Below are 16,832 nucleotides of genomic sequence, written 5' to 3' on the forward strand. Positions count from 1 at the left end.
AATGGAGGGGGGGAAACTCAGTCAGCGCGTTGAACAGCTCGTTAAAGAGGGTCAACAACAAGCTGGACAGGTTATTTAGGACTCCGGTCTTACAGACCATCCCTCACGGTTGCATTTGGGGGGAACACTTCTACCTGCGGGATGGGGTGCACTTAACAGAGGAAGGGAATGCCCTTTTTATAAGAAACATCCTGGCATGGGTGGAGGTTTTTGCAGGAAGGGTATGACCTTTCTAGAAGGGGGGAGTTCTGGGGGGGGGCCAGATAGTCGGTTAACTACCTGGCCTGTGGCGGTAAGGTCATTAATCGGTGAGCAGCATTTTAAGGTCCTTACGGGGGGGGCGGACCCATTCACGAAAGGGGCCGCCCGTGGGAGGGGCCATTTGGTCTCTCTCAGAACTTCAGGGGCAGGAGATGGTCTCCATTAATTTAAAGGGTGCGGGGGAGGGAGTCTACGCTTTCCTCAGGCTGGTAGCCACCCCTCACAACACTATGACGTCATTAAGGTGCGCGAGTGTCTGGGCCCTCCTGTTATGGTTAAATGGAGTTCGGGGAGCGCACGTGGGTGTAACGTGCCCTGGGTTGCGCATGCGCATCTTCAACGCGAGAGCGCAGCTGTAAAAGGATCTGACACCGGTTGGCGACCTTGCCGTAGGCCTTTATTAAAGTTATTAAAAAGTTATTAAAAAGTATTGGAAATATTAGAATGCAGTTTAATTTTCAGGATGATTAGATTACGTTAGGAGACACGCTGTATTAGCTATTTGTTAAGGTTAGCCCATCAAACCATGTCGAAACGGATGTCAATCTAATATTCTGAAAAGTGTGCATTTTAATAATTATCAGAAATGTTTATTTGATTAAAATTTTTGATTTGTTTTTATATTTTAATAAATACGGCCAGGGGGGGGGCCCCGTACCACCCCTTGACTTCCAAAGACCCCCATGTGTTGACTGGTTGAATTGGGTAATTCAGTCAGTGTTCAAGGGGGGAGGTGGCCGGCAGTCCAAGACCATGATACAAGGGGGGGCCAATAGGCCCCCACGCAAGCATGGCGGGGCCCGGTCCCTCCCACAACCCGTCCCCTTCGGGGCCGCGTTCCTCGCCCCCTCGCCCCGGAAGTACTGGTGTGCTTCCGGGGCGAGGGGGCGGGGTCGCGGCGGCGAAGGGGTTAAGAGCCTGGGGAGCGCGGGAAGCGGCCTCTTTGTGCCCGCGCTCCCCAGGCTCGCTCCTCGCCCCACCGTGGGGCCGTTTAATTTTCTTCTTTCTTTTGCAGGTATTGCAGGTTCCTGTGTCGCCTGAATTTTCCCAGGAGCCCAGCAGACCGCCGCGTTGGATCAGAGCGTTGCGAATTGATCGCTGCGGAGGACTCGGTTTTGAAGAAACACAGACCGGCGCCTGTCGAATAGGAAGCGGGAGACCTTGTCGGGTGATCTTGGAGCCGTTGCTGCTGCCGAGCGGTTGCTGCTGGAAGGCGGGAGAACGCGGGACAAAGAGTGAGAGGCGTCACACAGCCGTGCGGTGGAGACCGTTGAAGGAGAGGCAGAACACGAGGTATTTTGCGGGGCGGGGGCAGCGGCAGGAAGGCTTAGCGCACGTCGGGGAAAGCCGGTTTGTAAACGACCCATCACAGCGGTGCAAGTGCTGGGGAAGTTAGTTGGTGAATTTGAAGGAAATGATAAGGAAGGTTCAGCGACCTTATTGAGTGCATTCTTGTCGATTTGCCGGTTTGCCTGCCGTTTTGCTCACGATATTTAACTGCCGGTTTGCCTGCCTTGTTCGCTCACGATATTTAACTGTTACCATAGGCTTAGCGACCTGAGTGATTGCATGCCTGTTTCCCTGCCCTATTGCTAACAGCAGTTACCATTGACGATAATAGTGTCTACTGTGCTCGAAATTGGCGGTGCATATTTTGTGTGAAATGTGTATGTAACAACAGGGACAGCTGAGGCGGAGGGTGCACGAGAGAGCAAGGAGGCTTGCCTTTATTGACTAGTCACTTATTTACTGGCTAATGAGGTACATGCTTTGAGATGTGTATTGTATTTACGATTTAAATAGGTTAGGCAGGGTATGTACAAAGTTTGATTTCTTTTCAAAGCACTCAGGACAAACATTTTAATTTTGCTGTTATCATACAAGGACGTGACTTAGCTACAAGATACAGGTTGCAAGGGTATATACGTAATCTGGATGTTTAACCATTGGAATTAAGGTTGTTTCACTCAAATATAGGCTGGACGTGGCCCGTCTACCGCAATTGGAAAGCTAACGAAATTTCTATTTCAGGACAACAAGACTAGGATCTCGGTCTGTATTGGACGGGAACGAACCTAGGCCTTTGGTCCACGTATCCCAGCTCGGGCACCGTCAACTGGGTCAGGTACGGAGCACGGTGTGCTCATAAATATGTCTCAAAGAAGGGGGCGTGTCAATCCAAATGTGGGTGTAATGTTACAAAAAATGATGCGCAGAATGTCTGCAATGGATAAGAGACTGGGGAAGGTTGATAAAATGGATAAGGCTTTAGCGGTTCTAGGGGCCAAAGTAGATGCCCAGGCCGGTCCATCTGGTAGACCCAAGCGGACGATAGTACCGCCCAAGCCAAGGGGCGTTTTTGTGTCACCACCCAGGCGAGCAAGAAATAAGAGAGTGGGGGGGCAGCCACAGAATATTATTCCCATCCTACCTCCTGCTGGACCAATTGTACCACCACAGGTACCCCCAGCTGCCCCACTCCAGCCACTTCAGGTCCCGGTGCCCGTTCCAGGCCCGGTGCCCCAGTTGCCAGTGGCAGTACCAAATGTGCCAGTAATACCGGCGGCGGCACCACTGCCACCCGTCGCGCCACCACAGGCTCCGGTGCCCCTAGGTGCGGGCCCTTCTCCCACTCCCGCGCCAGGGCCCGTGCCAATAGACCTGGCAGCTCAGGTGGCGGCTATTCTACCTTGGTTAGGGGGGGGTGCGTTGCCGGTCAATACTGCTCTGACAGCGGAGCAACAAACATTGGTGACGCAAATATTGTTGGCTAGTGGTAGGGGCGCAACGCCGCCTGCACCGGTTTCTCCCCAAACAGGTCCAGCCAATGATGGAGGCAGTGCCAAGACTGCGGAAGCAATGTTACCCAACGACAATGGGAATGGTAAGGAGATTGCCCTGCCTTTGCTGGGCGAAGGAACATTGCCCTCTAGGGGTGAGTGCTTAGCACAGCATGTGTCACAGAGTGTAAAGGAATTGATATGGGCCGACAAGTATGTGAACATGTTTTCATTGCTGATAGATAACAGGGAATGGGAATATGCAAAATCGCAGAAGGAAATGTTTTTGCCCAGTGAATGGAGAGCGAAGCTGTACAAGTTTAGGGTGGAAGAAAATCTCATCAACTGGCTGAGGGGTTTTGCAGTGTTCGGCGCAGTAATGGGCGAACGTTTTAAGGGGATGCAACCAGCCATGAACTGCTACCAAAGTAGGATAACAATGTTCCATGAGAATCATGCAGGGGATGTGTGGAAGGAATATGATGTCGCGTTCAGAAAGTCCAAAGAATTTGATAAAACTTTATCATGGGACAAGGTAGACTCTATCTCATGGCACAATCAATTCGAGAAGGGTCAGGGGGCAAGCACAAGCACAAATGCGGGTAGAGGTTATTTCCCCAGGCCGCAGCAGGCTTTTCAACAGCCCTTTCGATCAGCACCGGGAGGGGAGGCGGCCCAAAAGCAGAGAGCAAATGGAGGGGCAAAGGGGGTATGTTGGGACTTCAATAGGCGGACATGCAACAGGGCACCAGGTACCTGTAAGTTCAGGCACGCATGTAGCGTATGTGGCCACACGTCCCACCCCGAAACAACATGCCGAAATAAAACTGGGGGTGCAGGAAGCAGGGGTAGGAAGAAACCTGAATAGGAAGATCCACCCGCTAATAGCACATTCACCCATCCAGCTGTCAGCATTGATCCCCTGGTTGAATAGGTACCCGAATCACACATCTGCTAGACTATTACAAGAGGGTTTCACACATGGTTTTCGAATTCCTGCTGGGGGGTATGTCGGGAGACCACAGTGTAGGAATCAGCTATCAGTCCTTGCCAATCCGACAGTGGTGTCAACAAAAATAGCTAAAGAAGTGCGTTTGGGGAGGGTAGCAGGACCATTTCACGTCATTCCCACGCAGAATTTTGTGTGCTCTCCTCTGGGGGTGGTGCCTAAGAAAGAACTAGGGGAATTTAGGCTCATCCACAACTTATCCGCACCAAGGGGGGCATCATTGAATGATGCTATTGATGACACAATTTGCTCTGTGAAGTATGCGTCCTTCGATCAGGCAGCGGGCATGCTGAGGAGTTTGGGCGCAGGTACAATGATGGCTAAGTCAGACATTGAGTCAGCCTTTAGACTACTCCCGGTTCATCCAGAGGACCAGCACCTGCTGGGTTTCTCCTTTCAGGGAAAGTACTACGTGGATAAGTGTATGCCCATGGGTTGCTCAATTTCATGTGCTTATTTTGAACAGTTTAGCTCCTTTTTGGAATGGGCATTAAGACAACATACGGGTCACCAATGGGTGATGCACTACCTGGATGACTTTCTTTTTCTGGGCCCGGCGGGTTCACGGGAGTGTGCGTTGGCATTGCAGGAATTTTGCGTGCTCATGCGCTCTTTCGGGGTCCCGTTGGCGCAGGGGAAGACAGTTGGACCAGTGACATGCCTGGAATTTCTAGGCATCGAACTGGATTCTGTGGAGGGGTGTTTTAGATTACCAGCAGAAAAGATCCAAAAATTCAAACAGACTCTAGGACTGTGCTTACAAGCGAAGAAGGTGAATTTAGGGCTGTTGCAGCAGACAGTGGGACAGTTGAATTTTGCGTTGAGAGTAATTCCTATGGCTCGCCCATTTTCACGCTCAATTGCACAGGCCATGAGGGGTCTTCGTGAAAAACATCACCGGACACGGCTGTCTGCTGAGGTGCGCCAGGACATGCGGATATGGATGGCATTCCTGGCGGATTTCAATGGAAGAGTGCTGTGGGGTGCACCTACGGTGTCTTCGGCGGACATTGGTTTATGGACCGATGCGGCGGGCAGTGTGGGGTTTGGTGCCATCCTTGGCAAGAAATGGGTGGCGCAGAAGTGGCCCGCCTGGTGGGAGGAGAGCGGGCTGACGGTGAACATTGGTTTCCTCGAGCTCTTCCCAATCTGGGTGGCACTGAAAGTCTGGCCCGAGGAACTGGCCAACAGATCGGTAATATTCTGGTCAGACAATATGTCAGTGGTTGAATGCATCAACCAACAAGCTGCAAGGTGTCCACTCATTTTACGCTTGATAAAAGAGATTGTATTGTGTTGCATGACAAGGAATGTACTTTTCAGAGCAAAACATGTCCCAGGCGTGTTAAACAATGCAGCTGATGCCCTTTCTCGCTTTAAGATGCAGGTGTTCAGGGATCACTTGCCGGAGGCAGAGACAGCGCCAGCCCAATTCCCGGCGATTCTCTGGCAAATTGGTGCCCCCAACTACATGACCTCGTGGCAGCCAGCCTAGCACCCAAGACCAGGACGGCATACGAAGGGGCGTTCAGGTCTTACTGTCACTTTCTGGGACAAGGCTGGGAGAGTAGTTGGACTAGGGAGGCGAGCTTCAATGAGTATTTGGGCAGCTTACACAAGGAAGGGCGCACGGTGGCAACAGCCAACAGGCACAAGGCCGCTATCTCCTTTTTCGCACGGGCACGGGGGGGCAGGGACCCTACACACAGCTTTCAGGCCCACAGGGCATTAAAAGGATGGCGGCGCATGCAGCCCCCCTCCATAGATTCCAGGAAACCCATAGGTTTTGAACGTCTGTCAGCTGTTCTCCTCGCGCTGCCGGACACATGTAGCTCTACGTCTGAGGTGGGCCTATTTAAAGCTGCTTTCTCGTTAGCCTTCTATGGGGCATTCAGGGTAGGTGAACTCGTGGCGGCCAACAAAGGTGATAAGATAGGCGGCCTTCAGCTGCAGGATATCAGCATAAGGGGCGACACTATGTGGATCAGCATCAGGAAATCTAAAACTGATCAGAACGCTAGGGGCCAAAGTTTGGCGTTACATCGGGCAAGGAACAATCCCTGCTGCCCGGTGACGCATGTGGAGGATCTAATAAGACAGCGGGCACAGGAGTGTGTGGGGTCACTGCTAATGCATGTGGATGGGACTCCTCTGACCAGGTTTCAGTTCCAGAGGGTACTAGCCATGAGCATGGCAAAAGCGGGTTATAATCACAGAGAGTTTGGGACACACTCTTTCCGGATAGGGGCAGCCACAGAAGCAACAGCTAGGGGTTTGACCACAAAGAGTGTGCAAAGAATTGGGAGATGGTCCTCAAGCGCTTATAAACGCTACGTGCGGTTGCACATGTTGTGAGAGCTGCCGCCATGTGGAGTATTGCTAATACCTGCTGTTTTTCTGGTTATTTACAGTTTCACGGGCCTGTGACGCAGGACGGAAACTACCCATGGAGCATCAAGACAACTTTACTACAGCATGGAGGGACCAGGAGGACAGACAGAAGACCGTAGTCATTTGGGTAGTGGGGCATTCATATGTCAAACGTGCTAACAAAATTTTTCTTGCAGGTTCAGGCAAACAAAGGGTGGAAAGTAGGGGGTGCAGGGTCTCCTTCCATGGCAGGGGGGGGCTCCGCCTCAATCAGTTCAGGGACTATATGTCGGACTTACTAGCGCGACATACTACACCACCCTCGGCGGTAATACTTCACTTAGGGGGAAATGATCTGGCAGGTCTGGGCAGAAGGGTCCTCCTGGAAGAAATTATATCTGCAGCGGGTTGGCTAGCAAAGCGGTTACCAGGTAGTGTTGTAGTATGGTCACAACTGATACCAAGGATGCAATGGAGGGGGGGAAACTCAGTCAGCGCGTTGAACAGCTCGTTAAAGAGGGTCAACAACAAGCTGGACAGGTTATTTAGGACTCCGGTCTTACAGACCATCCCTCACGGTTGCATTTGGGGGGAACACTTCTACCTGCGGGATGGGGTGCACTTAACAGAGGAAGGGAATGCCCTTTTTATAAGAAACATCCTGGCATGGGTGGAGGTTTTTGCAGGAAGGGTATGACCTTTCTAGAAGGGGGGAGTTCTGGGGGGGGGCCAGATAGTCGGTTAACTACCTGGCCTGTGGCGGTAAGGTCATTAATCGGTGAGCAGCATTTTAAGGTCCTTACGGGGGGGGCGGACCCATTCACGAAAGGGGCCGCCCGCGGGAGGGGCCATTTGGTCTCTCTCAGAACTTCAGGGGCAGGAGATGGTCTCCATTAATTTAAAGGGTGCGGGGGAGGGAGTCTACGCTTTCCTCAGGCTGGTAGCCACCCCTCACAACACTATGACGTCATTAAGGTGCGCGAGTGTCTGGGCCCTCCTGTTATGGTTAAATGGAGTTCGGGGAGCGCACGTGGGTGTAACGTGCCCTGGGTTGCGCATGCGCATCTTCAACGCGAGAGCGCAGCTGTAAAAGGATCTGACACCGGTTGGCGACCTTGCCGTAGGCCTTTATTAAAGTTATTAAAAAGTTATTAAAAAGTATTGGAAATATTAGAATGCAGTTTAATTTTCAGGATGATTAGATTACGTTAGGAGACACGCTGTATTAGCTATTTGTTAAGGTTAGCCCATCAAACCATGTCGAAACGGATGTCAATCTAATATTCTGAAAAGTGTGCATTTTAATAATTATCAGAAATGTTTATTTGATTAAAATTTTTGATTTGTTTTTATATTTTAATAAATACGGCCAGGGGGGGGGCCCCGTACCCCCCCTTGACTTCCAAAGACCCCCATGTGTTGACTGGTTGAATTGGGTAATTCAGTCAGTGTTCAAGGGGGGAGGTGGCCGGCAGTCCAAGACCATGATACAAGGGGGGGCCAATAGGCCCCCACGCAAGCATGGCGGGGCCCGGTCCCTCCCACAACCCGTCCCCTTCGGGGCCGCGTTCCTCGCCCCCTCGCCCCGGAAGTACTGGTGTGCTTCCGGGGCGAGGGGGCGGGGTCGCGGCGGCGAAGGGGTTAAGAGCCTGGGGAGCGCGGGAAGCGGCCTCTTTGTGCCCGCGCTCCCCAGGCTCGCTCCTCGCCCCACCGTGGGGCCGTTTAATTTTCTTCTTTCTTTTGCAGGTATTGCAGGTTCCTGTGTCGCCTGAATTTTCCCAGGAGCCCAGCAGACCGCCGCGTTGGATCAGAGCGTTGCGAATTGATCGCTGCGGAGGACTCGGTTTTGAAGAAACACAGACCGGCGCCTGTCGAATAGGAAGCGGGAGACCTTGTCGGGTGATCTTGGAGCCGTTGCTGCTGCCGAGCGGTTGCTGCTGGAAGGCGGGAGAACGCGGGACAAAGAGTGAGAGGCGTCACACAGCCGTGCGGTGGAGACCGTTGAAGGAGAGGCAGAACACGAGGTATTTTGCGGGGCGGGGGCAGCGGCAGGAAGGCTTAGCGCACGTCGGGGAAAGCCGGTTTGTAAACGACCCATCACAGCGGTGCAAGTGCTGGGGAAGTTAGTTGGTGAATTTGAAGGAAATGATAAGGAAGGTTCAGCGACCTTATTGAGTGCATTCTTGTCGATTTGCCGGTTTGCCTGCCGTTTTGCTCACGATATTTAACTGCCGGTTTGCCTGCCTTGTTCGCTCACGATATTTAACTGTTACCATAGGCTTAGCGACCTGAGTGATTGCATGCCTGTTTCCCTGCCCTATTGCTAACAGCAGTTACCATTGACGATAATAGTGTCTACTGTGCTCGAAATTGGCGGTGCATATTTTGTGTGAAATGTGTATGTAACAACAGGGACAGCTGAGGCGGAGGGTGCACGAGAGAGCAAGGAGGCTTGCCTTTATTGACTAGTCACTTATTTACTGGCTAATGAGGTACATGCTTTGAGATGTGTATTGTATTTACGATTTAAATAGGTTAGGCAGGGTATGTACAAAGTTTGATTTCTTTTCAAAGCACTCAGGACAAACATTTTAATTTTGCTGTTATCATACAAGGACGTGACTTAGCTACAAGATACAGGTTGCAAGGGTATATACGTAATCTGGATGTTTAACCATTGGAATTAAGGTTGTTTCACTCAAATATAGGCTGGACGTGGCCCGTCTACCGCAATTGGAAAGCTAACGAAATTTCTATTTCAGGACAACAAGACTAGGATCTCGGTCTGTATTGGACGGGAACGAACCTAGGCCTTTGGTCCACGTATCCCAGCTCGGGCACCGTCAACTGGGTCAGGTACGGAGCACGGTGTGCTCATAAATATGTCTCAAAGAAGGGGGCGTGTCAATCCAAATGTGGGTGTAATGTTACAAAAAATGATGCGCAGAATGTCTGCAATGGATAAGAGACTGGGGAAGGTTGATAAAATGGATAAGGCTTTAGCGGTTCTAGGGGCCAAAGTAGATGCCCAGGCCGGTCCATCTGGTAGACCCAAGCGGACGATAGTACCGCCCAAGCCAAGGGGCGTTTTTGTGTCACCACCCAGGCGAGCAAGAAATAAGAGAGTGGGGGGGCAGCCACAGAATATTATTCCCATCCTACCTCCTGCTGGACCAATTGTACCACCACAGGTACCCCCAGCTGCCCCACTCCAGCCACTTCAGGTCCCGGTGCCCGTTCCAGGCCCGGTGCCCCAGTTGCCAGTGGCAGTACCAAATGTGCCAGTAATACCGGCGGCGGCACCACTGCCACCCGTCGCGCCACCACAGGCTCCGGTGCCCCTAGGTGCGGGCCCTTCTCCCACTCCCGCGCCAGGGCCCGTGCCAATAGACCTGGCAGCTCAGGTGGCGGCTATTCTACCTTGGTTAGGGGGGGTGCGTTGCCGGTCAATACTGCTCTGACAGCGGAGCAACAAACATTGGTGACGCAAATATTGTTGGCTAGTGGTAGGGGCGCAACGCCGCCTGCACCGGTTTCTCCCCAAACAGGTCCAGCCAATGATGGAGGCAGTGCCAAGACTGCGGAAGCAATGTTACCCAACGACAATGGGAATGGTAAGGAGATTGCCCTGCCTTTGCTGGGCGAAGGAACATTGCCCTCTAGGGGTGAGTGCTTAGCACAGCATGTGTCACAGAGTGTAAAGGAATTGATATGGGCCGACAAGTATGTGAACATGTTTTCATTGCTGATAGATAACAGGGAATGGGAATATGCAAAATCGCAGAAGGAAATGTTTTTGCCCAGTGAATGGAGAGCGAAGCTGTACAAGTTTAGGGTGGAAGAAAATCTCATCAACTGGCTGAGGGGTTTTGCAGTGTTCGGCGCAGTAATGGGCGAGCGTTTTAAGGGGATGCAACCAGCCATGAACTGCTACCAAAGTAGGATAACAATGTTCCATGAGAATCATGCAGGGGATGTGTGGAAGGAATATGATGTCGCGTTCAGAAAGTCCAAAGAATTTGATAAAACTTTATCATGGGACAAGGTAGACTCTATCTCATGGCACAATCAATTCGAGAAGGGTCAGGGGGCAAGCACAAGCACAAATGCGGGTAGAGGTTATTTCCCCAGGCCGCAGCAGGCTTTTCAACAGCCCTTTCGATCAGCACCGGGAGGGGAGGCGGCCCAAAAGCAGAGAGCAAATGGAGGGGCAAAGGGGGTATGTTGGGACTTCAATAGGCGGACATGCAACAGGGCACCAGGTACCTGTAAGTTCAGGCACGCATGTAGCGTATGTGGCCACACGTCCCACCCCGAAACAACATGCCGAAATAAAACTGGGGGTGCAGGAAGCAGGGGTAGGAAGAAACCTGAATAGGAAGATCCACCCGCTAATAGCACATTCACCCATCCAGCTGTCAGCATTGATCCCCTGGTTGAATAGGTACCCGAATCACACATCTGCTAGACTATTACAAGAGGGTTTCACACATGGTTTTCGAATTCCTGCTGGGGGGTATGTCGGGAGACCACAGTGTAGGAATCAGCTATCAGTCCTTGCCAATCCGACAGTGGTGTCAACAAAAATAGCTAAAGAAGTGCGTTTGGGGAGGGTAGCAGGACCATTTCACGTCATTCCCACGCAGAATTTTGTGTGCTCTCCTCTGGGGGTGGTGCCTAAGAAAGAACTAGGGGAATTTAGGCTCATCCACAACTTATCCGCACCAAGGGGGGCATCATTGAATGATGCTATTGATGACACAATTTGCTCTGTGAAGTATGCGTCCTTCGATCAGGCAGCGGGCATGCTGAGGAGTTTGGGCGCAGGTACAATGATGGCTAAGTCAGACATTGAGTCAGCCTTTAGACTACTCCCGGTTCATCCAGAGGGTTTCTCCTTTCAGGGAAAGTACTACGTGGATAAGTGTATGCCCATGGGTTGCTCAATTTCATGTGCTTATTTTGAACAGTTTAGCTCCTTTTTGGAATGGGCATTAAGACAACATACGGGTCACCAATGGGTGATGCACTACCTGGATGACTTTCTTTTTCTGGGCCCGGCGGGTTCACGGGAGTGTGCGTTGGCATTGCAGGAATTTTGCGTGCTCATGCGCTCTTTCGGGGTCCCGTTGGCGCAGGGGAAGACAGTTGGACCAGTGACATGCCTGGAATTTCTAGGCATCGAACTGGATTCTGTGGAGGGGTGTTTTAGATTACCAGCAGAAAAGATCCAAAAATTCAAACAGACTCTAGGACTGTGCTTACAAGCGAAGAAGGTGAATTTAGGGCTGTTGCAGCAGACAGTGGGACAGTTGAATTTTGCGTTGAGAGTAATTCCTATGGCTCGCCCATTTTCACGCTCAATTGCACAGGCCATGAGGGGTCTTCGTGAAAAACATCACCGGACACGGCTGTCTGCTGAGGTGCGCCAGGACATGCGGATATGGATGGCATTCCTGGCGGATTTCAATGGAAGAGTGCTGTGGGGTGCACCTACGGTGTCTTCGGCGGACATTGGTTTATGGACCGATGCGGCGGGCAGTGTGGGGTTTGGTGCCATCCTTGGCAAGAAATGGGTGGCGCAGAAGTGGCCCGCCTGGTGGGAGGAGAGCGGGCTGACGGTGAACATTGGTTTCCTCGAGCTCTTCCCAATCTGGGTGGCACTGAAAGTCTGGCCCGAGGAACTGGCCAACAGATCGGTAATATTCTGGTCAGACAATATGTCAGTGGTTGAATGCATCAACCAACAAGCTGCAAGGTGTCCACTCATTTTACGCTTGATAAAAGAGATTGTATTGTGTTGCATGACAAGGAATGTACTTTTCAGAGCAAAACATGTCCCAGGCGTGTTAAACAATGCAGCTGATGCCCTTTCTCGCTTTAAGATGCAGGTGTTCAGGGATCACTTGCCGGAGGCAGAGACAGCGCCAGCCCAATTCCCGGCGATTCTCTGGCAAATTGGTGCCCCCAACTACATGACCTCGTGGCAGCCAGCCTAGCACCCAAGACCAGGACGGCATACGAAGGGGCGTTCAGGTCTTACTGTCACTTTCTGGGACAAGGCTGGGAGAGTAGTTGGACTAGGGAGGCGAGCTTCAATGAGTATTTGGGCAGCTTACACAAGGAAGGGCGCACGGTGGCAACAGCCAACAGGCACAAGGCCGCTATCTCCTTTTTCGCACGGGCACGGGGGGGCAGGGACCCTACACACAGCTTTCAGGCCCACAGGGCATTAAAAGGATGGCGGCGCATGCAGCCCCCCTCCATAGATTCCAGGAAACCCATAGGTTTTGAACGTCTGTCAGCTGTTCTCCTCGCGCTGCCGGACACATGTAGCTCTACGTCTGAGGTGGGCCTATTTAAAGCTGCTTTCTCGTTAGCCTTCTATGGGGCATTCAGGGTAGGTGAACTCGTGGCGGCCAACAAAGGTGATAAGATAGGCGGCCTTCAGCTGCAGGATATCAGCATAAGGGGCGACACTATGTGGATCAGCATCAGGAAATCTAAAACTGATCAGAACGCTAGGGGCCAAAGTTTGGCGTTACATCGGGCAAGGAACAATCCCTGCTGCCCGGTGACGCATGTGGAGGATCTAATAAGACAGCGGGCACAGGAGTGTGTGGGGTCACTGCTAATGCATGTGGATGGGACTCCTCTGACCAGGTTTCAGTTCCAGAGGGTACTAGCCATGAGCATGGCAAAAGCGGGTTATAATCACAGAGAGTTTGGGACACACTCTTTCCGGATAGGGGCAGCCACAGAAGCAACAGCTAGGGGTTTGACCACAAAGAGTGTGCAAAGAATTGGGAGATGGTCCTCAAGCGCTTATAAACGCTACGTGCGGTTGCACATGTTGTGAGAGCTGCCGCCATGTGGAGTATTGCTAATACCTGCTGTTTTTCTGGTTATTTACAGTTTCACGGGCCTGTGACGCAGGACGGAAACTACCCATGGAGCATCAAGACAACTTTACTACAGCATGGAGGGACCAGGAGGACAGACAGAAGACCGTAGTCATTTGGGTAGTGGGGCATTCATATGTCAAACGTGCTAACAAAATTTTTCTTGCAGGTTCAGGCAAACAAAGGGTGGAAAGTAGGGGGTGCAGGGTCTCCTTCCATGGCAGGGGGGGGCTCCGCCTCAATCAGTTCAGGGACTATATGTCGGACTTACTAGCGCGACATACTACACCACCCTCGGCGGTAATACTTCACTTAGGGGGAAATGATCTGGCAGGTCTGGGCAGAAGGGTCCTCCTGGAAGAAATTATATCTGCAGCGGGTTGGCTAGCAAAGCGGTTACCAGGTAGTGTTGTAGTATGGTCACAACTGATACCAAGGATGCAATGGAGGGGGGGAAACTCAGTCAGCGCGTTGAACAGCTCGTTAAAGAGGGTCAACAACAAGCTGGACAGGTTATTTAGGACTCCGGTCTTACAGACCATCCCTCACGGTTGCATTTGGGGGGAACACTTCTACCTGCGGGATGGGGTGCACTTAACAGAGGAAGGGAATGCCCTTTTTATAAGAAACATCCTGGCATGGGTGGAGGTTTTTGCAGGAAGGGTATGACCTTTCTAGAAGGGGGGAGTTCTGGGGGGGGGCCAGATAGTCGGTTAACTACCTGGCCTGTGGCGGTAAGGTCATTAATCGGTGAGCAGCATTTTAAGGTCCTTACGGGGGGGGCGGACCCATTCACGAAAGGGGCCGCCCGCGGGAGGGGCCATTTGGTCTCTCTCAGAACTTCAGGGGCAGGAGATGGTCTCCATTAATTTAAAGGGTGCGGGGGAGGGAGTCTACGCTTTCCTCAGGCTGGTAGCCACCCCTCACAACACTATGACGTCATTAAGGTGCGCGAGTGTCTGGGCCCTCCTGTTATGGTTAAATGGAGTTCGGGGAGCGCACGTGGGTGTAACGTGCCCTGGGTTGCGCATGCGCATCTTCAACGCGAGAGCGCAGCTGTAAAAGGATCTGACACCGGTTGGCGACCTTGCCGTAGGCCTTTATTAAAGTTATTAAAAAGTTATTAAAAAGTATTGGAAATATTAGAATGCAGTTTAATTTTCAGGATGATTAGATTACGTTAGGAGACACGCTGTATTAGCTATTTGTTAAGGTTAGCCCATCAAACCATGTCGAAACGGATGTCAATCTAATATTCTGAAAAGTGTGCATTTTAATAATTATCAGAAATGTTTATTTGATTAAAATTTTTGATTTGTTTTTATATTTTAATAAATACGGCCAGGGGGGGGGCCCCGTACCCCCCCTTGACTTCCAAAGACCCCCATGTGTTGACTGGTTGAATTGGGTAATTCAGTCAGTGTTCAAGGGGGGAGGTGGCCGGCAGTCCAAGACCATGATACAAGGGGGGGCCAATAGGCCCCCACGCAAGCATGGCGGGGCCCGGTCCCTCCCACAACCCGTCCCCTTCGGGGCCGCGTTCCTCGCCCCCTCGCCCCGGAAGTACTGGTGTGCTTCCGGGGCGAGGGGGCGGGGTCGCGGCGGCGAAGGGGTTAAGAGCCTGGGGGGCGCGGGAAGCGGCCTCTTTGTGCCCGCGCTCCCCAGGCTCGCTCCTCGCCCCACCATGGGGCCGTTTAATTTTCTTCTTTCTTTTGCAGGTATTGCAGGTTCCTGTGTCGCCTGAATTTTCCCAGGAGCCCAGCAGACCGCCGCGTTGGATCAGAGCGTTGCGAATTGATCGCTGCGGAGGACTCGGTTTTGAAGAAACACAGACCGGCGCCTGTCGAATAGGAAGCGGGAGACCTTGTCGGGTGATCTTGGAGCCGTTGCTGCTGCCGAGCGGTTGCTGCTGGAAGGCGGGAGAACGCGGGACAAAGAGTGAGAGGCGTCACACAGCCGTGCGGTGGAGACCGTTGAAGGAGAGGCAGAACACGAGGTATTTTGCGGGGCGGGGGCAGCGGCAGGAAGGCTTAGCGCACGTCGGGGAAAGCCGGTTTGTAAACGACCCATCACAGCGGTGCAAGTGCTGGGGAAGTTAGTTGGTGAATTTGAAGGAAATGATAAGGAAGGTTCAGCGACCTTATTGAGTGCATTCTTGTCGATTTGCCGGTTTGCCTGCCGTTTTGCTCACGATATTTAACTGCCGGTTTGCCTGCCTTGTTCGCTCACGATATTTAACTGTTACCATAGGCTTAGCGACCTGAGTGATTGCATGCCTGTTTCCCTGCCCTATTGCTAACAGCAGTTACCATTGACGATAATAGTGTCTACTGTGCTCGAAATTGGCGGTGCATATTTTGTGTGAAATGTGTATGTAACAACAGGGACAGCTGAGGCGGAGGGTGCACGAGAGAGCAAGGAGGCTTGCCTTTATTGACTAGTCACTTATTTACTGGCTAATGAGGTACATGCTTTGAGATGTGTATTGTATTTACGATTTAAATAGGTTAGGCAGGGTATGTACAAAGTTTGATTTCTTTTCAAAGCACTCAGGACAAACATTTTAATTTTGCTGTTATCATACAAGGACGTGACTTAGCTACAAGATACAGGTTGCAAGGGTATATACGTAATCTGGATGTTTAACCATTGGAATTAAGGTTGTTTCACTCAAATATAGGCTGGACGTGGCCCGTCTACCGCAATTGGAAAGCTAACGAAATTTCTATTTCAGGACAACAAGACTAGGATCTCGGTCTGTATTGGACGGGAACGAACCTAGGCCTTTGGTCCACGTATCCCAGCTCGGGCACCGTCAACTGGGTCAGGTACGGAGCACGGTGTGCTCATAAATATGTCTCAAAGAAGGGGGCGTGTCAATCCAAATGTGGGTGTAATGTTACAAAAAATGATGCGCAGAATGTCTGCAATGGATAAGAGACTGGGGAAGGTTGATAAAATGGATAAGGCTTTAGCGGTTCTAGGGGCCAAAGTAGATGCCCAGGCCGGTCCATCTGGTAGACCCAAGCGGACGATAGTACCGCCCAAGCCAAGGGGCGTTTTTGTGTCACCACCCAGGCGAGCAAGAAATAAGAGAGTGGGGGGGCAGCCACAGAATATTATTCCCATCCTACCTCCTGCTGGACCAATTGTACCACCACAGGTACCCCCAGCTGCCCCACTCCAGCCACTTCAGGTCCCGGTGCCCGTTCCAGGCCCGGTGCCCCAGTTGCCAGTGGCAGTACCAAATGTGCCAGTAATACCGGCGGCGGCACCACTGCCACCCGTCGCACCACCACAGGCTCCGGTGCCCCTAGGTGCGGGCCCTTCTCCCACTCCCGCGCCAGGGCCCGTGCCAATAGACCTGGCAGCTCAGGTGGCGGCTATTCTACCTTGGTTAGGGGGGGGTGCGTTGCCGGTCAATACTGCTCTGACAGCGGAGCAACAAACATTGGTGACGCAAATATTGTTGGCTAGTGGTAGGGGCGCAACGCCGCCTGCACCGGTTTC

This window comes from Lissotriton helveticus, chromosome 3_1 (genome assembly GCF_964261635.1).
Source record: "Lissotriton helveticus chromosome 3_1, aLisHel1.1, whole genome shotgun sequence".
Lineage (NCBI taxonomy): Eukaryota > Metazoa > Chordata > Amphibia > Caudata > Salamandridae > Lissotriton > Lissotriton helveticus.